This window comes from Lytechinus variegatus, chromosome 16 (genome assembly GCF_018143015.1).
Source record: "Lytechinus variegatus isolate NC3 chromosome 16, Lvar_3.0, whole genome shotgun sequence".
NCBI lineage: Eukaryota > Metazoa > Echinodermata > Echinoidea > Temnopleuroida > Toxopneustidae > Lytechinus > Lytechinus variegatus.
In genome coordinates, this window is record NC_054755.1 from 13525986 (window position 1) to 13531985 (window position 6000).

Here is a 6000-nt window from a genome sequence, read left to right on the forward strand (position 1 = left end):
CATTTACCTCACCTGGGTCGAGTGCAGCACACTGTGGATGAATTCCTTGCTGAAGGAAATTACGCCATGGCTAGGATTCGAACCCACGACCCTCTGTTTCAAAGTCCTAAGACTAATCCAATGGGCCATGACGCTTAGCCTATGGATAAGGGGTTTATCATTAACGCACAACATTAGGGAGATGTTTGGATGGGGAACAGAGCTCTTCGAATTCGATACAGCCGTCTAAAATGTACAGCTGCATCTGACGAGTAAAATCGATGATTTTGTCACGAATGTCCGACGTTCGTCACTTTGATGCTACGCGCGCTCTCATCAATGTTGTGTTTCATGTGTCACGCGTACATGATTTTCCTGGTGTAGGGGCGGTTGTGGATGATGCCATCTGGGGTGAACAAGGGGGCACCCCATTCCGGTGTGGTTTGATAGCTTTTGGCATTATTAAGTTTCGAGTGTTTGTTCACGTAAGATTTTATTTTGTTGATATAGATTTCTAAACGCAATTTGCTTGCTTCGCACGGAAATTTAAACATTCTTAAACCATGAAATTCTATATCTCTCTCTCCTCCGTCTCTCCTTCAAGACTGCCTAGTTCATTGGCATGTATACATGGCAGCTGAATGTTCGGCTTGGCTCTTTATATACCCCTCTCTGCAGAAGCGTACCTAGGATTTTCCACGGGGGGGAGGAAATCGTTGGCCAAAAAAAAATGACGAAAAAAAGAGTCCTCAACAGGATATAAAGGACATTTCTCAGCAGAAAAAAATGACAAGCAAAAAAAAGGTCTTTAACTTCTCGTCAGGGAGAGGGGGGGGGGGGGCAAGGATAGGTCGCTTGCATGGGTTGTGACTCGTCAGGCGGGGCAGTCTGCCCCCCTGCCCCCCCCCCCCCACCCTGTAGGTACGCTTGTTCCTCTCTGGCATCACGTTCCTTTCCCTCTCAACACGTCTTCATGTAAAACTATCCGTAACGATTGCTTCTAAAATGACACGTCTTTTCACATTCTCGTGTCGAGAGTACACGCAACCGGCTGCAGCGGTCTCATGTATCTCCGGCAATGCCAACTGAGGCGAGATTTTACTCGCCGTTTACATGAGCAGGGATGACGGCTGGTTTAAAGGATTGTGTAAGAGGTAATTTGTCTATTTCGCGTTGAGCCTATGTATTATGAAAGATACACGACAGAGACACAGCTATTAGACCATGAGAAGACAATCATACAATATTTTTTTTCCGAATGCCATCTGACTATATTATGTTCATGGATCTTTCTATTCTGGTGCAAGCCGGTGCTGATGTATTGAATATCGTGCTTTGACCCCCCCCCAAAAAAAAGAGAGAGAGAGAGAGAGGGGGGGGGGGCAATGCATGACAAGCCGGTTGATCAAATAGATCTATCCATTCCGTAAAAAGTCAAACCTCGTCAGTTATTTCTTTAAAATCAATAGAAATGTGATTCCTCTCACGGTAACACCCATCAAAACTGGAGACTTCCAAAACACTAAAAGCATGAATTTGGGGCATAATAACTCTTGGCAGTTTCAAACGACTCTCCTCTATTAAGGTGGCTTTTAGATTTCTATCTTTATCTACCATTAATGAGGCTTTGAAAATGGCATTGCTCTCCTCGCTCTCAGGCACGGATCGAGTACCCTAAGTACCTCTCGTACCAAGGAGAACTATCTAGAAGCCTGACACTTGCTTGATTAGCGTTTTTGCTCGACTAATTTCGGTTCGAGGTGGCGAGTCCTGGCGGGTGTTTCACGTAAAGCATCTTGCCAGTGATTTCACTGACTAATTCACTCTAAGCCAATCAGATGCAGGTATTTTCAGCAGCTTATCACAGTTGTTCATGAAAATCACAAATTATTGGTTTCATGAAAATGCTCCCCGGTCGATACGGAAGGCATTAGCCGTAACCAATTGCTTGGAGAGAGGGCACGTAGGTTTTAAATACAAAATGAGATGAAATTAAGGACGAGGTTCTCATTAACGCGTTGGGGCTCTGAGTTCATAACTTTTAATTACGGTGTCAGGATGCTTATTAACCGCATGTCCCGTGTTATAGGCCCTATGCGCTTTCTCTTTAAATACTTTTAAATTAGATATACACAGATACAGGTATTGTATTATATATTTTGTTCACCCCCATGGTCATGATCATAATGGCAACTCCTGAACTCAGAAGTTTTAGTAGCAAAATCTTGCAGAAGAAAGTAACAGTTTCATTCCTTATTTTTTCACGTTTTTTTTTAAGGATTACGAAGCATGGTGGTTTGAGAGGTGGATGTCATTCTAATATGAAAAGTATATTTATACAGATTTGTTTCTTGTTTTATGTTTTGGGGTTTGTCCTGCCTTTGTTGAGAGATCACATGATAGCCTCTAAGGATATTATTGTAAACAGTAAAACAAAAGTATTTTGATTAAATGATAACTGAAGTCTACATTTCAAATTATATTGTGTATCTTTTCATAAAGTTGATGTATGCCGAAACACACTTACATGCTTAATAAATTAATTAAATTGCGGGGGTAATATAGATTTATACGACATATACCTCTCTTTTTAATATACCCCCTTGCTTCTCATATCACTTTTCTTTCTTTTTTCGTATTTTCTTTCCCTTCCTGAAAAATCAGAGGGGGCGGTAAACCGCTGCTTCCTCCCCTGTGGCGCCACCCTATCGATATTGAACACCATACATAAAACATCATATTATTACAATTCATTTCTTAGAAAAATAAACAGATATAATGCTATAAGTATCAATTTGTGTTTTAGTTATTTCGATTAATTTTGTTGTTTCTCCTCACTTGTCCCAGGCTTATTCACGCAGTATTCACGATGTCTGGTCCAACATACAAGGCTGTCAACCTCTCATCCAGTATGATGTGCAGACCACATGATGTCATAAAGGCGTGAATCTGTGGGTGCCGAGGTTGCGATGTCAACGCGCCTGGTCCGTCCTGGTGTTTTTGATTGAGTTTTTAATGCGATCGAGTCACTTTCAAATACATTTATTCTCCACCTTGTCTATTCTGTCGACGCCTTCTCTTTCAAATTCGTGACAAAAGTTTTATCTAAGCATCACACATGTTATCACCAACCTTTTAGATTAAAACCAAAGCATATAATTTGCGCGAGGGGGGGGGGTAGCAAGAGATAAGAGAACGCCCCTTCCAAAAGAAAGTTTCGGCAAATTTAATGAAGTTGAGCTGTCTGATATGCATTCCATTTAATGTACTACGAGAGAAGAAGGAAAGATATATTGAGATAGGACATGAAAAAGTGGAGGATGGAGTTGTTAAAAAGGAAAAGAACAGTAAAAGTAACACCTTGCATTCATTTTCTATATTACAGGCTTTATCGTTACTTTATGTTACGTATTTAAGTTTTTTAGGTGTTGTATATTGTAAGTTGTTTTGTATAAATTTGCATTTTGTTCTATTAGTGGCAGCACCAATAAGGCTTCTGTACCTTCTAAGCTGTCTCATCGTTTCATAAATTATTTCTATTTCTTGTATATTCCAATATCTTTGTAAATGCTATATTTAATATATGAACGAAATAAATGCATATGAATGAATGATCATAGCTATAATATACTAATGGAGAAAAAAAATCAAAATTAAAAGGATAAAAGAAGAACAGAATTATGCTATTGGAAAAAAGATCTGACTCATGAGGAGGGGGTGAAAATGGTTTGGTAATTTTCATAAATATTGCATGGCTGTTGCACATAATGCACATGAACAGTCACTTTCACCCCAAATCCCCCAAGCACGGGCAATAACGATTAAAAATCCAGTAGCAAATGATCATTTCAAATTCAGTTTTCATGGTCACTGAATTATTTATCATTTCTGGGGTTCAATGTTTTCAAACTTTCTCATGAACTGAATAAAATCTTTAATCTCGATCCCGGGATTTCGATATTTCGACTTTCCTCCTAAATGAGTCAGAGGTGTTGAAGTAAATCTACGGGTATCCATTATCGGCTAGCACGTTGGTATTTTGGAATGCTTCAGACACTCTTAATTGACCATGGGGATAAAGGAGCATTGCTTTCTATACCCCTTCCCTCTTATTCCTTGAAATTGGATTAAAGGGGAAATATATAGACCCCTGACATTAAGCAGAGTAATACGACAAATGTAGAAAATAAGGCCAAAATGAGCATGATGAAACAATAACAAACGTTTTGCGTTTTTAAAAGAAAAAAAAAATCATTTTTGACGGCAAAGTGCAAGCATTTTTCATATCACGTTTTAATGGTTCATGAAATTTTAATAGAAGCGTACTTATACAATATCATCTGGTAATAAATTAAATTAACAGCTAAACTAATTTGAATTTTCTTTAAAAAGAAAAGAAATTTATGTAACATGAAATAAGGGGGGGGGGGGTGCTCGAATACGAAGTCATTACCTTGCATTTTTTTAATCATCACTCTTTTACCGTTTAATTAACTTTCGCCGAACCTTAATCAACTTGCTTATTCCTCCCGTGGTAATTCTGTTTTTTATCAAAACCAACGTGGCACCTGGGTTCCCGGGTTTCGTAATACACCCTACATTTAACACTGAGCACATACACGAAGAAACGCTGCAGCGTTTCTTCAGATTTTCCTTTGCAACAAAGTACCAGCGTGCTGGTACTGTGTTGCAAAAATCTGAAGACCTGGTATTTAAGAATAATTGGGAGAAAAGATGAATGATCTGGAACAAAGTTCACTGGACGTGGAAGTACATAAATGGGTGCGTCGTGGTCTAGTGGTTCTGACTCTCGCCTTTGAAACAAATGGTCGTGGGTTCGAATCGTAGCCATGGTGTATTTTCCTTCAGCAAGAAATTTATCCACACAGGGCTGCACTCGACCCAGGTGAGGTGGATGGGTACCCGGCAGGAGTAATTCCTTGCATGCACTGAGCACTGGTGGTGGTAGCTCGAGCTAAAGCCGGGGTAATAATAGCAGCGCTTTGTATCTTCTGGCAAAAAGCACTTTATAAATCCAGCTATTATTATCATTATTATTAAATTATCATAAATCAAGGGATGTAATTAATGATAATTTTTTAATGGTAAACTACATCGACGTTGCATACTTAAACGGAAATATTTGTTTTAACATGCCATGTTTAAATGCATAGCATTGGTAATACGCTGGAATAAAAAGAAATATACAAATTAATATATCAAACGCGTAAATGATTGAAATAAGTAAATATACACTCATTCAAGCAAAAGAAAACATGGTCATGTGATGTATAGCGCGGTTACTATGTGCATGTAATCAACTGCGCTTCGACACAGCCGCCATAGGCTCTAAAGCGTTCAAGGAATAAATCCTACCGGGTACCCATTCACCTCACCTGGGTTGAGTGCAGCACAATGTTGATAAATTTCCTGCCGAAGGAAATTACGCCATGGCTGGGATTCGAACCCACGACCCTCTGTTTCAAAGTCCGGAGACTAATCCACTGGGCCACAACGCTCCACGCATTGGATCCACATGCAATGACACGCCGCATACACCCCTCTGAAATATATATGAGAGGGGGTTTTCTGACAATGTTCATTCAACAACAACAACAACAACAACAAACAAAAACTGAAAAAAGACCGCCGAATCGATTCGTCAAAGAGGACGAGTTTGCCTGTATCCCTCTCGACGGCCCAGTCGGGACCCTATCATGTCGATGTTCATTTCCGTTCTGGTGCCGTACATGATCACTAATGATGACAGTAGCTTTAGCCAGCCCGACCAGGGCCTCGATGAGGGGGTGGAGGTCACCTCAAGGTCATAATGAGAAAGAGAGAGAGAGAGAGACCGTACAGACAGAGTGAGGTGGGGGGGGGGGGGGGGAGAAGGGGGGGGGGGGGGTGTTTGCAATCAAACCATTACTTATTGTTAAAGGTCAAGTCCACCTCAGAAAAATGTTGATTTGAATCAATAGAGAAAAATCAGACAAGCACAATGCTGAAAATTTCATCAAA